This window comes from Lissotriton vulgaris, chromosome 1_2, assembly GCF_964263255.1.
Source record: "Lissotriton vulgaris chromosome 1_2, aLisVul1.2, whole genome shotgun sequence".
Taxonomy (NCBI): Eukaryota; Metazoa; Chordata; class Amphibia; order Caudata; family Salamandridae; genus Lissotriton; species Lissotriton vulgaris.
This window is the reverse complement of record NC_141686.1, coordinates 328,850,620-328,872,632: the sequence shown is the minus strand read 5'-3', so window position 1 is coordinate 328,872,632 and position 22,013 is coordinate 328,850,620.

The window sequence follows — 22,013 nt, the reverse complement described above, 5'->3', positions numbered from 1 at the left end:
AATTAGGGGGGCGGCATAGGGCGCAGTGAGTAAAAGGTAACGGACCGGTATTGACCAGGGAGCAGTATGAAGGAGGCAGGGAGCGTAACTGAAGTAGTGTTTCTATGGAGTAGGTGAGAGGGGTACCTGGTGAATTCAGCAAAGTGTCTGGCCCTAGGCTCGTCTGGGCTCGGACGGGCGCAGACGGGCATGACTCTGGCACGACTCCGGCGCAGGTCCGGCGCGTCCGCTGACCGCGTCCGCTGCGCGGAGTCATGGCCGTTCTTTATGAGCGCTGCTAGAGCGCGTCACTCACGCACCCCCACTCAATATGGCCGCCAAAGTTGTTAACAACCAGCTCTCGGTGTCTACACTCGACCGAGAGCTGACCGGGGGCCGAGGGAGGTAGGGAGAGGCACAACAGCGATCCTACAACAAAGAAAGTCTCAACACGCCTATTTAAATCAAACGTGGAGATGCTGGAGCTATGAACTAAAGTGCTTTAAAATTCGAACAATTTAAAAGTAAATCGAGCGCTGAGCGCGATGTGCAAAAAGGGAAAGAGACAGAGACCTCCCGGCTTCCGCCTCAGGAGGGAAAATGAGCAGCTGTTAGCAAACAGAACAAAGTTCCCCTGGCCCTTTATGAGCGCTGCTAGAGCGCGTCATCTGCCCTGGGTATTGGATGGGCATCCTTCCTAGTGACAGCCTTGAGACCTCTGTAGTTCACACACAACCTCATCTCTCTCTTACCATCTTGGGTGTGAGGCTTTGGCACAAGCACTACTGGACTGGCCCAAGGGCTCTCTGAGGGCTCAATAACTCCCAGCTCCAACATCTTTTGGACCTCTGTCTTGATACAGTCCCTGACATGGTCAGGTTGCCTGTCATGGTCAGGCAGACTGTCACCAGTGTCCACCTCATGGGTGCACCAGTTTGTCTGACTTAAGAGTCAGGGAAAACATATGTCTATAGGACTGTAGAACTTGTCTGCAGTCCTACTGCTGCTGGTCAGAGAGGCTGCCTGCCAAGGCTACTCCATCTACTGAACCATCATCAGGGTTCTGAGAAAGCAGGTCTGGGAGAGGGTCACTCTCTTCCTCCTGTCCCTCATCTGTAGCCATGAGCAAGTCCATGTCTGCCCTGTCAACATATGCATTCAGTCTGTTGACACATGAAGCACCCTGTGGGGGCTTCTGGGAGTCCCAAGGTCCACCAAGTAGGTGACTTCTCCCTTCTGCTCAACAATTATGTGGGGTCCAGACCATTTGTCTTGGAGTGCTGCTGGGGCCACTGGCTCCAGCACCCACACCTTCTGTCCTGGCTGGTACACAGTCAGTACAGCCTTTTGGTCATGCCAATCTTTTTGAAGTTCCTGGCTGGCCTCAAGGTTTTTAGTAGCCTTTTTCATATACTCAGACATCCTGGAGCGGAGACCAAGCACATAGTCCACTATGTCATGCTTAGGCTTTTTGAGAGGTAACTCCCATCCTTCCTTCACAAGACAAAGTGATCCTCTTACAGGATGCCCACACAGAAGCTCAAAAGGGCTGTAGCCAACCCCCTTCTGTGGGACCTCTCTGTAGGCGAACAAAAGGCAGGGTAGAAGGATGTCCCATCTTCGCCTAAGCTTTTCAGGTAAACCCTTTATCATCCCTTTTAAGGTCTTGTTGAATCTCTCCACAAGACCATTGCATTGTGGGTGATAGGGTGTGGTGAACTTGTAGTTCACTCCACACTCCTTCCACATAGCAGTCACATATCCAGACATGAAGTTTGCACCTCTGTCTGAGACAACCTCCTTAGGAAAGCCCACTCTAGAGAAAACTCCCAGGAGGGCCCTTGCCACAACAGGAGCTGTTGTGGTCCTTAGGGGAATAGCTTCTAGATACCTGGTAGTATGATCCACTACCACCAGTATAAATCTGTGCCCAGATGCTGTTTGGGGATCTATTGGTCCAACAATGTCTATCCAAACTCTCTCAAAGGGTACCCCACCACAGGTAGTGGTATAAGGGGGCCTTTTTGATGCCACCTGATTTGCCACTGGCTTGGCAGGTGGCACAGGAGCGACAAAACTCCTTGGTATCTTCTAACATGTGGGGCCAGTGAAAGTGAGGGACAAGCCTGTCCCAAGTCTTTTTCTGGCCCAAGTGTCCTGCTAAGGGAATAACATGGGCTAAGGTAAGAAGGAAGCCTCTGAAGTTCAAAGGTATGACCAACCTCCTGGAAGCACCAGGCTTGGGGTCTCTACCCTCTGAGTACAGAAGCCCTTCATCCCAATAGACTCGATGGGTACCTTGAGCATTCCCAGCAGCCTCAGCAGCAGCTTGCTGTCTGAGGGGTTCAAGAGAGGGACAGTCTAACTGTGCCTGCCTCAGATCTGCCCTTCAAGGTCCCCCAGTCCCAAGGAACTCAACCTGATCAGGCTCAAGTTCTTCTAGTACAGTTCCTTCTTGGATCTCAGAATCATCCTTCTGGAGGGCTGATCCTCAACCTGAGGCAAGGGGGAAGGCACTGCCTTAACCCTACTGCTCTTCCTCATGGATGGTGTCTGGTCCATTGTTCCAGGATCCAGCATCTGTTCAGTTCTGCACTTTTTGCCTATGACCTGGTCACAGCAAGGACATGTGCTGATATTCCCAGCATTTCTGCATGGGTCCTATACTCCACCTCAGACCAAACTGAGGTTTCAAGATCATTTTCCAACAGGCATTCAACAGGGAGGTCTGAACTCACAACAACTCTTTTGAGGCCAGTTACCCCTCCCCAGGAGAAGTTAACAATTGCCATACTATGGGAGGTAGTGGCATTGCTAACATTGGTCACTAGGTAATTCTCAACTAGTTTGATCTGTCCAGGGTCCACAAAGCCAGGCGTCACCATTGTGACACTGGCACATGTGTCACTGTAGGCCTGAGCCAACTTATTTTTAATCAAAGGTGTCTGTACTTGCCCAGGTTACTGGGGCTTACAGTAGAGTACTTTGCCATGTCCACATCACAGACTAGAACAGCCTGAGTTGGTATTCTGACTAGGCCAGAATCCATCTCAGTTCCCAGTGTCAACCCTACTACACCCTTTTGCTGGGAACCACCACTAACAGCTGGACTAGGGGGAACAATTGCCTTAGGGGCAATGGTGGTTGAAGCTGCATCCTTTTTGGTGCACTCACTAAACCAGTGAGTACCTGTTTTACAGTAATTGCACCAAGGTTTCTTTTGACCTTCTTTCTTCTTGTTATTCTTGGGACCCCCCTCCCCCTGAGGTTTTAGGGGGCCTGGTGAAGACTTCTGATCTTTTGGTTTCTGATCACTACCCTTTTGGTCTGCCTTTTTCTGATAGCCACCCTGGTTCTGGTTCTTCTGCTTCACCCTGGTTCTGACCCGTTTGTCTGCCTTCTTTCCCAATTCTTGGGGAGAGGTCAGATCTGAGTCATTCAGGCGCTGATGCAACAGCTGGTTCTGACAATTGTTAAGAATTTGCTCTCTCCTGATCAAATTATGCAACCCTGTATAGTCCCGAACTTTACTGCCCAGTAGCCAGCCTTCCAAAGCCTTAGTAGCACAATCTGCAAAGTCAGTCCAGTCCTGAGTCTGTGTCTTCTGGGTATCTTTGAAAAATAACCTATATTGTTCAGTGGTTAGGCCAAACCCATCAATCAGAGCAGTCTTCAGGACAGTGTAATTGTTAGCATCCTCATCACTAACTGTGAGGAGATTGTCTCTGCCTTTCTCTGAAAAGGAGAGCCACAAGATTACTGCCCACTGACTTTGGGGTACCTGCTGTACTTTGCAAGCTCTCTCCAAAGCTGTTATCCATTTGTGGATGTCATCCCCACACTTGTAGGGAGGGACAATCTTGCTTAGGTTTCTATTGTCATAGGACCTATCTTTATCCTTAGGGATAATGCTGCCACCAGTGGGTTCTACCCCACTTAACTTCTGCTCTTTAGCAAAAGCTAATCTTTCCTTGGCCAAGGCAAGCTCCTGCCTTTCAATCCTAAGATTGACCTCTTTCATTCTGGCCTGGTGTTCTCTCCTCTGAGGGAAAGTCATGCTCCTCTGAGCAGAGGCATCAGAGCCTACTGAGTGGGCAGAATGATGAGATTCCCTGGACAGGGATCTCCTTCTGCTGGGACCAAAGTTAAGTCTGCTTGAGGGTCTGAATAGGTCTTGCCCATTCTGAGCCACATGTAGTCTTAAGTTGACCTGGTTCAGTTCACCAGCATGAACCTGGCCATCACCCCTATCCTCATTCTCATCTCCAGTACTATCACTCTCATCATGTATGAGATCTGGGGAATCCTCTGTGATGGGATGACCCTCATCTGCATTGGCTGTAGGGCCTGAGCTAGAGGCTTTCTGAGCATCATATGCTTCCATCAGTTCTATCAGTTGCTTGAGGGTAGGGTTTGAACCCTGTTTTAACTTCCTTGATGTGCACAAGTGCCTTAAATCTTGGAAAGTTAGGGTATCATATCTGGAAGGTATCCTTAAAGGATCTACCTCAACTGGGGAGGAACCACTTGGTTCATTCCTCAGAGACATGATCTAGTGAGGTGTGGTGTGTGCACCTACCTACACTAAGTGTATCTACTAAACCTCTCTAGGAGTTGTAGTCAGGGTGTGCTACGCCCTTTAATCTACAACAGCTAAGTTCAGTAGAACTTAAGTATTTTAAGACTTGTTTTATATGTACCTTCAAGTACCTAAATGTGATCTTTCAAATAATATTTCAAGATTATAATGGTAAAACAATAGCAAGCTCGTATCCCAACCGCTGCCCACCAATGTGAGAAGTTGGCCTGATATATGATGTTCACTAGTTCTTGTAACCACCTTGTATCAGTCCAAACAACCCTTATGGTGATTGGTTGTAAGTCAACCTTACAGACCAGCTATCCTAGAGGTAGCATGGACAAAGCAGTCTTAGGCTAAAACTCAAGAGGGCATGTGAAGCCAGCTGTTTTACCAATACAATCCCTTGAATACCAAATGAAAGGACACCACACAAGGTATATATCAAAATTAGATGTATTTATTCTAATCATATACCCTCTGAACTCTTTATGAGGTCAGAGGTCTAAGCACAATACAAGATTCTTAAATAGCATACGTTAAGTTGCACGAAATACAGTTATGGCCTAGGGGCCACGCAAACCATATACTAAGAAAGTGGTATAAGTACCACAACAGAAATACAGACAAGGCCTAAGGCCTAGGGAATCGCTGGGGCTACACTAGACAACCAGTAGATGATGAAGATTGTCTCTGCAGCCACGAGGTCGAGGAGGTGTCGACAATGACCAGGATCTGATTTCGATGTTTCCCACGAAGGATCTGGATGTCTGCGGCGTCGGAATCCAGATTGGACCCAACAGGCCTTGGCAAACGCAGCCCACGCAGGAAGAGAAGATTCGCTTCAAGTCAGACCAGCAAGGTCTGGGGTGCCTCTTTTTTTCAGGGAAGCTGGAGCAAGACTGGAGCAATCAGGCAAGCAAAGAAGATTCAAGATGCCATTGTCAGAGGGCTCACTATCCAACGGGCTAGCAACCGGGATGACGTGTCGAGCAGGAAAATGCAGAAGGGCCCCACGCAGAACTCGTGGAGTGTGGAGGGCTGATCTTCGGTGCAGATGATGCTCGGGTCTGGGGTTTCTCAGTCCCCAATGCACAACTACGAGGAGGCCTCAGGAGCTGTGCTGTTAGCAAGTAGCCAGATGGCCAGGATGTCTCTCGCGTCCACCAGGGGTCTCAGCTTTGCTGTGGATGTGGGTCGAGGTCGGAGAAGTCTGGGAGTCCAGTTCTTGTGAAGCAGAGTCGTCGGGATCCTTCAGGAGCTGCGGCAAAGCAAACCGTCTGCTTACTTGGTGGTGCCTGTTTGCACAGGGTGGTCACTCCTTGACCACAAGGGAGATTCTTCAGTCTTCTATCGGTGTAGAACTTTGAAGGTCCAAGAGTACAGCAACAAAGTTTCTTCAAGGGGTAATCTAAAGTCTCTAGACTCAGCTCCTACCTATATACTGATTTAGGGGGCTGGATTACCTACTAGGTCCCTCCTATGGGTGGGACCAGGGAAGGGGGTGGTTACACCCCTTTCCCTTTGTCCAGTTTTACGCCACAGCTGGGGCTGGAGTGCCCCAGCAACTGGTTTGAACCGGGCTATGCATGGGACACCTTGTGTGCCCCAGGCAGTGTCTCGTTTCATTCAACCCACCCTGCCCCAATACACTATGGCCTGTCAGGGGAGGTGCTCGCACCTCCCAAGGCAGGAAATCTATTGTCCAGGCCTCCCTCTCTGGAAGGGCTCCCAGCTGCAGGACGTCAGACTCATGTCTGTGGCAGCAGCATCCATTTTGTGATGCTGAGGCTTTGTTTAACTTTGACAGGGCAAAGCTAAGAGTACATGTCTTCTCCCTCTGGGGCATGTATGTGCGCAAAATGTGCACACTTGCATATTTCAGGGGTGCAACATGGTGTCCTTTTGGCACCCTTGCAACCTTGAAATTGCAATCCCAATTTGCGATTCTCTAATTGGTAATCCCAAAATGAGAATGTGTTCCCATTCATTTCTATGGGTCTCCTATCACATAGGAATGAATGGGAAGGTATTCCTTATTTGAGAGTCTCAATTTGCAATTCGCAAATAAGGAATATGTAGGATTAGCACAAATTTGAGCAAATCCAACATACATTGCATTTTGCGATTCTCTAATTGCAATTCTCTAAAAATCACAATTTGAGAATTGCAAAACTCTTTTTTGATACATATGACCTTACGTTGCTTTCGGAGCATAACTATGAACTTAGCCTTAAAAAAACATTGGCCTGCACCCCATCAAATAGGGTAAAACACGTGTTGGGTGACAATTGGAAGAGCAAATAACCCAAAAAAATTAGATCTAAGAGATTGTTTTGTTAATCTGAGTACAGCTCACAAATTGTATGTTAGAATGTTTCATGATTGAAGACATTATTAATATTACCAGAAATAACTGTCTTGCTCTCTGTTTATAAACCTTTATACCTTTGAGTGAATAATGCATAAAGCAGTAAAATTTTGGTAGAAGCATCTGCCTCAAGATCACATTTTATTATTTGCGCTGACCTGAATGATTGCACATTTTAAAAATGTGATCAAAAGGAATAATGCTCAAAGGGATCTTAAATAAATAATAATTATCATTTGGACACATTATTATCCTTATTATTATAGGACACTATCTCTGTACTAGATAATACACAAGCACTTACAATGCAATAGGTCTTTGCAGGTTTTTGCAGGTTTTCAAAACACATAAATAGAAAGCATTGTCATTTACAATGCCAAAAGCTCAAACTCTCGCGAATGCGAGATGTATTGCATTGCAAATGCTTGTTGTATCTGTTATTTCGTACGCTTTTCCTCCTCCCCCCAATTATGCTAATTATTTTTAGGTTTCTTACGAACCTTTGTCCATCTCAGGTGGTTCATCACTATCAAAGTCTACCCCCATTTACTGGTTGAAATTCTCGGGTAGAGTTTCTGTTTTTTTTTGTTTCAAACACTGCATCCATTCGAGATATCTCCTTTGCTTTCAGCATCTCTTATCTTCTCTGCTGACAATGCACAAAGTTATTTGTGTATTGTCAGCACAGAGATGAAGAGAAGCCGATAACTTTTCTAAATGCAGTCCCACATTCAAATTTTAGAAAATAGCCTGAAGTAATATTAATTTACTTAACTGTGAACACCATAACTTTCCGATGCCCTCTAATACCAATATGTTAATGTGGATTTTTTACTAGTTTATCTAGTATGGTTGATGCAATTTGTGCATTTAGTATGTTTATTAGAGAGACTAACTCCCAATTGCTCCAGCTTCATTTTAATGCCTTATGCACTTGTGCGTTATATATATACATATTTCCTATAATCATATTAATCCTGAATTATCAACGGTAGGTGGCTTCACTTATATCAAGTAAGAGGCACACATATATCTGAAATGTTTCACTTTGTTTATTGATGCTAACTGTACTTGTTTGGAATCTGTTTTGATGCATGTGACTCTAAAGTTTGACCAGGCCAGAGTAACATCAATTTCATTTTATTAAATGTCTTGCCAGTGCCCTTTTTTTCTCTACTCTGCAGGTGTCTTTTCATTCATTAACCCTTTCGCTGCTAGGCCTTTTCCCCCTCCCCCCAGTGCTCAGTCTAAATTTGGGTTTTCAGGATAGTTCATGCTTAGGCCACGAAAACTTGTTTTCACATAGGCTATCCGTGCCGAATTGGTGTCCTTCTTTGTCAACATCCGGGGGATTCTAATGGTATGCAAGATTTGTGGATTCGCCTTGAGGGGACCCAGAAAATAGCCAACATTTAGCTACATTTTGGTAAAATGGTAAAAAAGCGAAGCAGAAAAAAGTGTCTGGTTTTTCTCTTGAGAATGGTATTAGCAAATATTTTGTAATCCTAAAATCCCCATCTTTCCAGCTTTCAGGAACAGGCAGACTTCAATATAAAAAACAACTTTTTACCAAAATGTCTTCTTTCTTACACACTGGCTTACATTCGGAAGGTAGAAACACAGAGAAAAAGAGTAGGTAATAACACTTGTTTTACTACTCTGTATTTCCCTCAGTCTCTCAATAAAAATGTTACCTCCACGTATCCAGATCCAAGATGTTGACATTAAATAAGATCTGACGGAGGAGCAGAGATCCCTGTGGGACCCCACAAGGGATGGAGAAAGGGGAAGATTCCTATTTTTTAAGGGCAACTGTTTGCAGTCTTCATAACAGAAAGAAAGTCAATAAGGCCTTACTCTTGACTCCTAACCATGACCGTCACACAACCAACAGCCCATGATCGACAGTATCAAAGGCCGCCGACAGATCAAGGAGAATAAGAGAATGTTTATTAGAAAGGCGACTACCATTTGGAGCAGCGTAAGTTTAGTGCCTTATGCACTTGTGCACTATACACACATTATACATTAATAATATTAATCCATGTGCAATGTATTAATTTATTAACAGTAGGTGGCTTCATTCATATTAAGTAAGAGCCACACATAAATCTGAAATGTATCCGTTTGTGCATTGATGCGAACTGTACTTCTTCAGAATTCATTTTGATGCAAGTTAGCTTAATGTTTAACCAGGCCTGAGTACCATAAATTTCCTTTTATTAAATGTCTTGCCTGTGCCTTGTTTTTGCTCTCCTCTGCAGGTGTTTTATCACATTCATTAACCCTTTCGCTGCTAGACCTCACCCAGTGCTGAGCCTTTTTTTGTTTTTTTGGAAAGGTTAACACTTAGGCCTCCATAACATTGTTTCACATAGGCTATCCAGGCCATATTTGCCTCCTTTATTTCCAACATGCTGGTTAATCTGAAGGTATGAAGGGTTTATGGATTCCTCGGAGGGGAATGATACATTTGCCAAAATATAGAAAACAATTGTTTTTTCTGGATAAAATGGTAAAAAAGCACAGCAGAAGAAAGTGTCTGGGGGGCGTGGCTTGGCGCCCGGAGGTGATGGCGGCGCCCGAGTGAGGCTCTGCGGCAGTTCCGGGGACTTCACTGCCTTATCATCATTATTTCCCGAATGGAGGCTATATTTCACTGTCGGAACATTTCCGCGATGTTCTGCCACGCTTGAAGCTTCTCTCCATTGCTTGGAGACGCAGATTTTGATGCAACATGCTGCGAGTCTTCTGATGTGACTGCGGCCGCCATCTTCTATCAGCTGACGCACCGCGCTGCCCTTGCTGAGGTACGAGCTTTTTGTCCCGCATCCCATATCTGACGGCTGCAATGCTTCCCGCTTCATTTCCGATGACTGCACGGCGCCTGTGGACCCCCTTAATCTCCCAGTGACAAGGTGTCTCATACAGTGAGTTTGAGGAGTTCTACTATTTTTCACGGCCGCCATTTTGTGCTAGCTGGCGTGTAATGTTCTTCCTGCTATGAAGAGACTGTGCTGTTTTACTGCCACATGTTTTTTGGTCCAGCTTTGATGGTACTTTTTACTTGCCTCTCCTTCACTGTAGTGTCACCTTTAATGTGCTGCTCACCAGCTATGTCTTTGCGGGAGATTGCTTGCCGCCTTCGCAGTGACATTACCACCATTTTTCTCACATCATAAGTCTTTGATTTCTGCCCCTCATGAGGAACTGCTGATTCTTGTAGCGGAAGGAGGCTGTGCTTATAGGCACCTATTGCTGGACACACAGTTTCTGACCTGTTGACGACTCTGCTTATTCAAACATGTTTTCAGGCGCATTGTCGCATTTGTGTTTTGTTGCAGCTTCTGCAGTGGCTCTATACTGTTTTTGAATGACGCAGGCGATGCCTTGTGCGGCTCTTCCTGTATATTTTTAGAGGCTTGCATACTTTCTTCTTCAATAGATCCAATGTCTTCTGCAAGATTTGCACAGTTTGGCATATCCTCTTAACCATTGTCTTCTCTGCCTAGAGGCTTCACACTTCAACCAGCTGCGGTTCCTTAGACTCCTCTCGCAGGCTCTCATCCTACCAGTTTCTTATTTATGCCATATGTTTGGTTCTTTTAATGAGGGTCCTCCTCTTTTTGTAATAGTGGCCTTTTTTTTTACTTCAACAGCCCTACTTATAACTCTCACGCATTTCGCAGTGACACTTTTTACCTTAATACAACTCAGCACTCGCTGTAAGACTGTGGAGAAGTGTGGCTCAATGTGGAGAAGTGTGGCTCAATGGTTAGAATGGCAGACCCTGATGCAGAGGTCTAGCCCGGGACCAGGGTTCAATTCCCCGCCTCGGCAGGTCTTGGCCTCAAAAATTCCACGGACCTGATAATTCTCGCCTCGGTGCCTATTCCAATCATGGAGTCCCACTCTGCAACTCTGGGCAATAGCTTGCTTAATCTCTACAAGGGCCCCCACAACGCTAAGGATGCCTGGCCTTCACCCTGGGGGTGCCCAGGAGTGGACGCCTCACAGGGAAAGCCAGGATGGGTTCCACAGTGGTATTCGTACAAGCGACTTGAGACCCTTGCGGGTGAGTAGTGCGCTATACAAGTATCAATTTACATTTACTGTTGTAGTTTATTTCTATATGGGAAGGCTCAAGTCTATGTCGCGTCTACCCTCCTCAACGACGAAAGTTGCCTTCGTGAAAAACTCTAAAGTGTTCTCTGCCTTCTCTAAATTGGAGGATGCTCCCACGTCTTCTGGCTCGGACACAACCATGGAGTCCTCTCAGCATGTTCAGGGGAAAACTACTATTAAAAGACTGAAGAAAGACCCTCCTTCACCACTCAAACAGTCTGCACATGTCTCCATGGAACTTTTGTTGGAGGAGATACAATCTTTTCGCCCTTTTCTGGAGGAAATCAGTTCTTTGCGTCCCTTTATGGAGGAAACTAATGCCAAACTTCAGGTCCTTACCGACAACTGGTCGCAAATTGAAACAAGAGTCTCCTCAGTTGAACATTCTGTTGCTTCGTTTCAGGAAACTTGCTTCACGGTATCTCATCTCAATTTACAGGTGTGTACGCTCCAAAAGCAGCTGGAGGAGTTGGAAAATAGCAACAGGCGGAACAACCTCCGCATTTATGGTCTGGCGGAGGGTTTTGAGGGGTCCAACTCGATTGCTTTCTTCAAGTCCTTTCTCCCCAAATTGCTCCGCCTGCCAGATGATACGATTCTCAACATTCAACGTGCCCACCACCTAGGTCATCCACCTGCCTCTACCTCCTCTTCACAACGCCCAAGGGGTGTCATTCTCTACTTCTTGGAGTATACTGATCTCCTAAAGGTTTTGTCGGCTGCCAAGGCTTCTCCAAAACTAACATGGTCTGGCTCCTCCTTGTTCTTTGCTCAGGATTATCCGAAAGCTACTGCCAATCGTCGAAAAGCCTTCCTGGGCATGAGAGAGGATCTTCGCTCCATAGGTGCTCGATACGGCCTATATCATCCGTGTTTTTTTAAAGTCACATACAACAAGACCACTACATACGAAGAACCAGTTCGTCTGCAGAGCTTCATCAACGCACATAAGACTACCGCTATGGATTCCTCTGGACTTTCCTCTTCCTTTCCTGGATGAGATGCAGCTCATGTTTTCTCCATATCGCTCTTGCCTCCTAGCCATGTTTTTCCTGGTTACGATGTTGAAATTCTTCTGATAGTTACTTTTCTATAGTTGTATTGTATTTATGCTATTTGTTGTTCATGTTCTTCTCCACCTAATGTCTGTTATTTAATCCTGTGTCTTCCTTTCCCGCCTCCATAGGAACCCTACCTCGTCTGGTGATGTCTCCCTGGCTTTCTGCTCAGCTGATCTTGGCTGTGTTGCCTTACCTGTGTGGCTCCATCCCCCCTCGACACCTTCTCATTTTTTTCTTCTTGTAGGTATGTTCTCCTTATGTTTCTCTCTTTTGTTTTTCTCCTTGTTCAGTTCTCTCCCTTTTGAATTTTCTCTTCCTCTTCTTCACATAGGTACAACTTTTCTTTTCATCATACTTTCTCGATTATATATCTTTGCTCTCCTCATCCCATTGCTTATTCTTCTTCTCTCTTCTTTCTCAGTTCTCTCCTTTCATTTTCCACTTGAACCTTCCCTCGTCTCCTCCTCTTGTAGGTATGTCCATCCTTTATTTCTTCCTTTTCCATCGTTTTCTTATGTTTCTTCACCTTTTTTGTGTGCTTCAATTTCCTTGGTTGTGCAGTAATCATAACACTCTCCTTTCAGGTTGTACTTTTCTTTATTTTCTTTCTTTTCTCCTCCTGACCTTCCTGCATTCTTTTCTGATTTCTACTTTACTCTTTCTTTATGCACACTATTTTCTTCTCGTTCATCTCTTCCCTCTCTCCCTTCTCTTACTTTTCATTGTATCTTTCTTTTCTCTTGATCTGTTCTCATTCAAGGGTTTCTACCTTGGTTTCAATTGTTATGAACTCATTGCATTACTGTTCGTGTTATGTCCTTGAATATAACTTCCTGGAATGTTAAGGGTATCAATTCCCCAATTAAGCGTCAACGCATTTTATCTCACCTGGCCAAATTGTATGTTGATATTGCGTTTCTTCAGGAAACTCACCTTTCTGACACAGAATCTGCTAAGCTTAGGAGAGGTTGGGTGGGTGAAGTTTTTTATTCGCAAGGTGATGGTAAACGCAATGGTGTTGCAATTCTCTGTCGCAGGTCTCTCCCTTTCACAGTCATTTCCCAAGAATCTGATACTAATGGCAGATGGACGCATGTCAGACTATCGCTTAGAGGTGTTCAAATCTCTCTTCTTAATGTTTATGGTCCCACCAATGGTGAACTCCTTTTTTGGGCTGAGTTTTCTCCACGCATCACCCAATTCATGGATGACAATTTCATCCTTGCGGGGGATTGTAATCAACCTCTTGATCCGTTTATAGATAGGAAACTGATGCTATCTATATCCCCACTAAATCGCACAAACTTTTTACCCAAGCTATGTCCTTGGACCCGGCCCATTGGGCAGGTTCACCCCTAGACTTTTTGCTTTTTCCTAGCCTGTTTATGGAACCTGGTGTTGGTGATTTTAGGCCTCTGCACACTTTTTCACTGTGGTTCAGTGTAAAGTGCTTGAGCTCTCTGTGTATGTGTGGTGAGTGACCTGCCCTCCCATAGGAATGAATGGGGAATATGTATGCCCATGGTAGTTCCTGATGTGTGGGGAGTGCAGGGGCGAGTTTGGTATGCCTGCATAGAGGAGCCCCCGCCGATGACTGGCGGTGAGTGCAAGCGGCTTGGGGGGGCTCCCCGAGGCTGTTGTGGTGCCGATGCGAGGCACCAGCTGTGGGCCTGGAGATTGGGCGGCCCCGTATGGCAGTGGGCCGCCCCAACGTGATTTGAAGCTGAGAGGCTCTGGGGGCATGTTATGAAGCTCCGTGCAGTGCCGGTCGAGGCACAGAGTAAGGGCGACCCCGAATGGCAGTGGGTCGCCCCACCGTGATTACAGAGCCGCGAAGGGCTCTTGAGGGCCCACCTTGCTGCATGTTGGTGCCGCTTCGAGGCACAGAGTCAGGGCGGCCCCTGTTGGCAGCGGGTCGCCCCAACGTTGTCACAAGCCATGAGAGGCTCTTAGCAGGGCATCCTTTTGTCTAGAGCCACGGAGGCTCCGAGGGGGCATTTGAATCTACGAGCCCAGCGAGGCTCGAGGGGGCCATTGGTTGCAGAGCCTGAGGGCTCCATGGGCCCTACTTGTTGTGGAGCCTGTGTGGCTCAGGTGGCGCAGATTTGTTCTAGGGGCTACTGAGAGCCCTGCCACAGCTTTTTAGTTCCCAGCTGCCCAGCACTTTGTGGGCAGCTGCCACGTTTAGGCTTTTTGTACTTGTGACTGGCGCTGCATGGCAGCGCGCCCTGACATTTGGACCCAGGGCATCTTAGCCCCAACAAGGTCAGTTGGCCTAGGGACTGCCACAGGTGGTGGCTTATGTAAGTCATGCGCAATGTGATTTCTATGGTTTTAATAGTCATTGCCTACTATGTGTTTTGTTTGCGCTATTGACTTCTGTTCTGGCACCTCTGAATGCGTAGGTTTATGCATTACGTGTCTTTCTTTCCACGCGCTGCACCTCTGAATGTTTAGTCATCATGTGTCTTCCTGCGCTGCACCCCTGAATGTATTTTATTGCATCCTGTGCTTTATTCTTAACACCTCTGAATGTATTTTATGGCATCATGTGTTTCTCTTTATTACTCCTCTGAATGTAGGTTATTGCATCATGAGTAATGTATTCTTTCTTAGACCCCTAAATGCTGTGTGATACTTAGGTGGTTCTTCTTTTTTAGTACAGTTGGTCCTAGTAAGGTCCTGGTTCCTGTTACCAGTGGTTACTGGTTGTTATCTTTGATTATTATTTTATGTTACATTTAGTCTTTATTCTAGAAGTGATTTTATATTCTACATTTTATCTAGAAGTGCTATATCTGATTCTGACAGGCGCCCATGTGGCCCTGTCTTGTGTACATAATCCCTGTGAATATTGCCCGTGCCAGTTGGCACAATGTATATGTGTGACTCTATCTGATATGTTTTTACAATACAAAAGTTATTTTTATAATAACCTTGTGTGGAGTCTCTTCTGTGGTGTGCCTAGTATGTTGTTGCTGTTGTGCGCTGGCGCAAATGCTTTACACATTGCCTCCAAGTTTAGCCTTACTGCTTGTGCCAAGCTACCAAGGGGGTGAGCAGGAGTTATCTTGGCGTGTGACTTCCTTGCCCTGACTAGAATGGTGGTTTCTGCCTGGCTTTGGCGTCAGCCTTAGCCTACCAGAAATAGCCAGTTCTAACATATCCCAACATAAGCTTGTTGACTCTTGGCGACTCTGCAACCCAGCTATGCAGGAGTTTACCTTTTACTCACTGTATCACCGTTCCCAATCACGGAATGACTAAATGTTTGTTTCCCATGATCTTGCTCAAACGCTTAATGCAGCGGAAATTGGTCCGATTCTGCTTTCGGATCATGCCCCTGTTGTAATCAGCCTTGATTTGCTCCCTAAAGTTGATGGGCCCAGGAGATGGCGTTTTAACAATACCCTCCACTTGGATTCTGAATTTTCCACTTCCTTCACTGCCTTTTTTGATGATTTTTTTCTATTTAACGATGTTCCGCCTATTTCGAAACACACTGTCTGGGATGCTTTCAAGGTAGCTGCGCGCAACTTCATTATCAATTATGTTGCAAAGAAACGCAGGACTGCTCGCCAATTCACTAAATCCCTCCTTCTTGACATTAAGCGATTGGAACACAGCTATTTCACCCCCCATTCCAAAGATAGTCTGACAGCTCTGGTCACTGCTAAGCTTAAATTTAATGAACAATCTACTGAAGATGCTTCCTTCTATTTACTTAAGTCAAGTGCTAAGTTCTATGGTGGTAGGAACAAAGCTGGGAAAATCCTTGCCAATTACCTAAAGGTCAAGCACAACAAGATGACTATTGAATCTGTTTATGACACCAATGCACACTTACAACACAAAGATGCTGACATCCTTGCTACAATCTCCCGCTTAAATGAGACCTTATACACCTCTGACACTCAACCCTCTCCCCATTCTCTCACACATTTCTTTTCAACTATTCAAACACCTGCACATGTCCCTCTTGATCTTTCCTCTTTGGAGACTGACATCTCACAGAAAGAATTGTTCACCGCGCTCCAGCATCTTAAACTTAACAAAGCTCCCGGTCCAGACGGTTTTACCGTTGAGTTTTAACTTCATTTCTCCAAGTTATTGATTCCGAAGCTACATTCCCTTCTCCATTCCTTTGCTGAATTAGATGCCTCCTCAGGGTCCTTTTCGGATGCACACATTTGTTTAATACCCAAACCCGGAAAAGATGCGCAATATTGCAAGAACTACAGACCCATCTCCCTTGTTAATATTGATTATAAAATCTTCGCCAAGTCATTGGCGATAAGGCTGGATCATTTGCTTCCGGACGTCTTAGGAGAAGAACAATCCGGCTTTGTTAAAGGTCGTTACATCACTGACAACACCAGGCTTTTATTTAACATATTGTCAAAATCATCCCAACTCCAGCATTCCCTCGCGGCGATAGCCCTGGATGCTGAGAAGGAGTTTGATAGGGTTGAATGGCCTTATCTCTTCCACACCCTCGGATGGTTCGGGTTTGGCCCTAAATTTATTTCCCTAGTCTCATTGTTGTATTCTCACCCACGGGCTGCAGTTTACGCTAATGGTCATATCTCCTCCTACTTTAGCCTTGGCAGAGGAGTTCGCCAAGGATGCCCCCTCTCGCCTTTTCTTTTCAATCTTGCTTTAGAACCTTTCTCGTCTAGGCTTCGCCAGAACCCCGACTTTCATGGCTTTCAGACCGCGGAATCCTCCATTAAACTTGCTGCCTACGCAGATGATATTTTACTCTTCATCTCAAATCCCACGGTCTCCATTCCTGCTTTTTTGGAGGAAGTACGGAATTATTCCTCAGTCTCTGGTTATAGGCTCAATAATGATAAGTGTGAGATCCTTCCCCTGACAAAATTCACCTTAAAACCTGACTTCAGCGCCTCCAATTTTACCTGGAGCCCTTCCCACATTAAGTATTTAGGATTGCACATCACCCCTTCCATCCCTGACACTGTTTCCCTCTGCCTCACTAAGTGCACTCAGAAAATATCTGACCTTACATCCAGATGGCACCCTCTTTACCTGTCTTGGTGGGGTAGTTTGGACACTATTAAGATGATGTTATCCCCTATTGTTTTATACACACTCTCCAATATCCCCGTCTCTATTCCTGGCAAATTTTTAAAGACAATTAATTCAGTCTTGTCCTCCTTTTTATGGCATAACAAAAAACCCAGAATGTCCCTTGCTAGGCTCATTTGCCCCGCTTCTGAGGGAGGAGTTAATTTTCCGGACTTCCCGGCTTACCATAAGGCTTTTTTATTACGCCAAGCTTCCTTTTGGTTACAAGACCCCGATTCCCCCTGCTCTCTGTGGACCAAGGTTGAGCGCCTCTTCCTCTCCCCTTTCTCCTTTGCTGAATATATCTCTTTTTTTATCTTTGCGAATCTAGTCGCTAAGATCCCGGAATATAATTTCATGTCTGTATTTAGGAGAAAAATTGGCCTGTAAGACTCTATTTTCTTGGGGTCTTTATTAGGTTTTGCGATAAGCGTTATTGTGGCTTCAGCCCACGTAGGGGGATACTGTAACCATGGGATAGTAAGTGATTGAAGAGTGTTGTGAGTACGGGTGACAATTGTTCTATGTAATCTAAATAGAGCTCGACCGGAAGCCCATCTGAACCTGCCGCTTTGCCCCGTTTCATTTTCTTTAATTGGTTTAATATTTCCCCCTCCGTGATCTCACTTTATAGATATCTCTTATCCTGGTCAGAAACTTGAGGTAAGTTTTTCTGGAACAACCAGGTTTCTATCTCTTCTAACTTTGGGTCTTTATCTTCAGTATAGAGGCTTTTCATAAAGCTCCTGGCTTCATCTCTAATATCAGCGTCTTCCACAATCAAGTCTCCTGTCTCTCTCTGAGGTAAAACTTTGATATTGTTCCTAGTTCTTTCCTCTCGAGATTTCCAAGCTAGGAGGGCCCTGCATTTTTCACCATATTCAAAGTTCTTTAATTAACTGGTCTCCCATTTTTCTTTTATAATTTTCTCGTCGCAGATTTTAAGCTGAAGTTGTAACTCTATAAGCTCCTTCTCTAAAGCCTGGACCCTCTCGGAGTTTGATAGGATAGCGCTTTGTAGCTCAGAATCTTTTATAGTTATTGCCGCTAGATCTTCCCTCCTTTTGACTTTTATAGCCTTTCTTTTGTAGGCCATTAGGGAACTCAAAACCCCTCTCAAGTAAGCCTTATATGTTTCCCGAACAACCTGAGGGGTAGAGGAGCCTATATTTATTGCAAAAAATTCAGTAGTTTTTTCTTTGACTTCTCTTTTTACTTGGTCACTGAGTAACAATGTCCTTTTCAAAGTCCATCTAGTTTTTAAGGGACTCAAGTTTAATAAAAATACCAGTTCCAAGACTGCATGGTCTGACATCCCATCAGGTGTAAACGAGAGAGAACTGATATCTGTGAGAAGGGGCTGATCAACTAAGAAATGGTCAATCCTTGAATAGTTTTTGTATTTTTTACTGTAGAAGGTAAACCCCCGTGTAGATCTATATTTCTTCCTCCATACATCTGAGAGACTAAAGTCTTTCATTATACCACCTAAGGTAGAAAGTGATTTGGTGGGAGCATGATACTTGGCTTTGGAAGTTCTGTCTAATGTCTGATCGAATACCAGGTTAAAGTCACCTCCCAAGATTACTGGGCCAGTTGTCCCCAGTAGAGCTGTCGCTAACTTAAGAAGTGGGCCGGGGTTATTGTCATTTGGGCCATAATATACTGCAAGCGTATAAGGAATATTTTGAATAGATATAGCTGCCACCAACCATCTTCCTGTCTGATCTGTCTCGTATTTTTTCAAACTTATCCCACTATTTGCACGAATTATAATTGTGACCCCCCTTGTTGTTCCCGTCTGCCTAGAACATATAATTTCCTGCACCCACCTCGATTTCCTATAAAGTGAACTACAAGTGTCTGCCTCTAAATGGGTCTCCTGAAGCAATATAAGATGCGCCTCTGAGTTCCTTAAAAATTCACTGTTTCCTTTTTTCTCCCAGTCCATTCACATTCCATGAAAGGGCTTTAAGCTTATATGCCTTACTCATAACCTAACTGCAATCTCGCGCCCATCCTGAGCTTTATGTAAATGGATTTTTTATATATATGAGGATTTTTTTTTGCCTTTTCTCCCTCTGCTCCCTCCACCCAGTGTACTCCCTCCCCCCAGAGGAACCCCCCCAACATACCAGACCATGACATCGCCTTTGGAGCTCCTAGGAGGATCCTCTGACTGAATTCAAACTTAAACTAGTCTTTTTACAGCGAGTAAAGTGTAGTGCCTAATGATTTCCCTTTTCCCCCTTTATTATTATTATTTTTTTTTTTTGCACCCAACTCTAATATAGGTATCTTGTCTTTCCCTTCACTAATTTTCTTGATTTTCTCTCATTCAACCTAATAGATTATCTACCTCATCAGGCTGTGAGAAGCTGTAGGTCTTATTTTTCCACATAATTCTAAGTAGAGCAGGGAACCTCATCTGCACATGGGCTCCTAGTGATCTCAATTCTGGCATTCTAGTACCGAGCTCCCATTGTCTCTGTGCTGTTCTGGCTCCTAGATCTGACCTGATGAGATAGGGATTAGACCGGTAACGAAGGTCAATTTTTGACAGACATCTCCCTAAGATAAGCTCCTTGACACTGAAAGTTTGAAAATGTACCAATATCTTTCATGGGGCTTTCCTATCTGTGTGTCTCTTGAAGGGGTCTCTATGTACTCTTTGAATTTCCGCCTCAGATCTATATCAGGATGGTCTTTTAAGACTCCTTCCATGAGAAGCTGACAAATAAATCCCTTAATGTCTTCCAGTTCCTCGCCCTCTGGTATCTTCAGGATCCTCAAGTTGTTTCTTCGGGCCTGAGTTTTCAATCTCTCGACATCAGTAACCAGAGATCTATTTAGCGCTCTCAGGGTATCAATATCTTTTGAGTTTCCTTGTTCCGATTTACTTAATGCTACCACTTCCGTTTCCAATTTCCCAGTACGACAAATACCATCGTCTAGCTTGGACTCCAAAAGGTCGAATCTATTGTGTATTGTCTTTTGATTATTCTCAGATATCTCAAATTTAGACATCATGTCTCCCCTTAAAGAATGAAAGAGAAGTCCCAATCAGTCGATATCTTGCTCACTCAATTCTTCTGATCCTCGTCTTGATCTGGAGGTGGCAGGCTCTGGGTTCTTATCTTTATAGGGACCCTGATTCGTGGTTCCTTCTTGAGTTCCTATCAAGCCATTTAGTAAAGGCACGGCTGTTACTAGAGGTTTCTTAGGTCTGGTGTCTTGTGTATCTGATACTTTGTCACTGGCCTGAGTCTTATGGGAAGGGATTGGGGGAGGGAGAGGTAAGGAGGTGGAGGAGGAAGTAGAAAGTGGGGGGGATGCCTTGGAGCTTATATGTTCTGGGTGTTTTAATTCAACCTGTTGATGCTCTGAATCTGATGTTACCAAAGTCTCTATACCCCCAACCTCTTCACTTATTGCCCCTCCGTTTAACTAATCTGGCTGCCCGGCGTCTTCCATGTTAGATAGGCTTTCCAAGGGCCCAAACCGATTTTTTAAGGGCAATATAATAGCACTTCCCTCTATTTGTGTAGTAGAGCTCATAGACTGAGCCCTAACTTTAAAGTAGGTTTTGAGCGAGGGAGTGTTCTTCACCACCTGCTTGTCTATGTTAGACCCTTTAGGCTTTTTTACAGTAGTCGCCCTTTTGTTTTTTCCTTTTTCCTTTGCAGGGGGTGAATGGCATGGGTCTCTCTCTCTCTTCGAAGTCCAGAGCCCCTCCCTCCTTCAGCTCTTGCCGAGATCTCAGCTGATATCTGTTCTTCCTTGGAGGGGGGGTAGTTCTTGTTTTGAATAGTTTTGTTTTCAGGCTTGAGTTTAAAGCGCCTAATGCAGTTACCGCAGTTGCTGTGGCTGAGGCTGATTTAACAGACTGGTTGCCTCTGCTCTTGCCCCAATACAATGTCTGGCTCTAAGGGATTCTCCACAGTTTTTGAAGCCTCTTTAACACAATTACTCTTAACAGGGACCTCTGTTAATGCTAGCTCCATATAACCCTGCCTCGAAGAAAAAGCCAGGGGACTTTTTGTTGTTAATCCCCCCTTTACACCCCACCTTACCGTAGGAGTATAATTGTCCTGTTCTCCGGGTAAGACATTCCGTGATCCCTCACACACTGGTCCTCTGAGCCGGAGTTGAATAAGCGCGAAGCGCGACCTGACCCATAAGCTCCGCCGGCGTTCTCTCGCGCTCCGTAGTGAAGGTAATTCCTCCCTCGTCATGCGGGTCCGGGTATTCGCTGGTCCTAGCGCCGCCTGCTACAGCCCCCGCTCAAACTGCCGTTATATTCCGGGATCTTAGCGACTAGACTTGCGAAGATAATAAAATCTATAATCCCCACTGATCAAAGGGGCTTTATCCCAGGGAGACAACTAAATGAATTAACTTTTCCAAGTGATAGGAGCTATAGATTACGCTAAAGATAAAGGCATCCCGTTAGCCTTGGTCGTGATAGACGCGGCCAAGGCCTTCGATCAGGTCAATTGGAACTATCTTTGGGCCACAATGACTGCATTTGGGTTCCCCCCAGTGTTTGTAAGGGGTATTAAATCACTGTATCACAACCCAAAGGCAAAAGTATTGGTTAACGGGGCATTATCTGACTGGTTTGACATATCTCGAGGAACTCAACAGGGTTGCCCCTTATCTCCTCTTTTGTTCGATATTTTTATGGAGTTTTTTTTGTGGCATTAGAAGGGATAATGTTATTCAACCTTTTAGGATGTCTAACTTGGAGTTAAAAACTGCCCTATATGCTGATGATCTCCTCTTATATACCTCTAATCATACAGAAGCT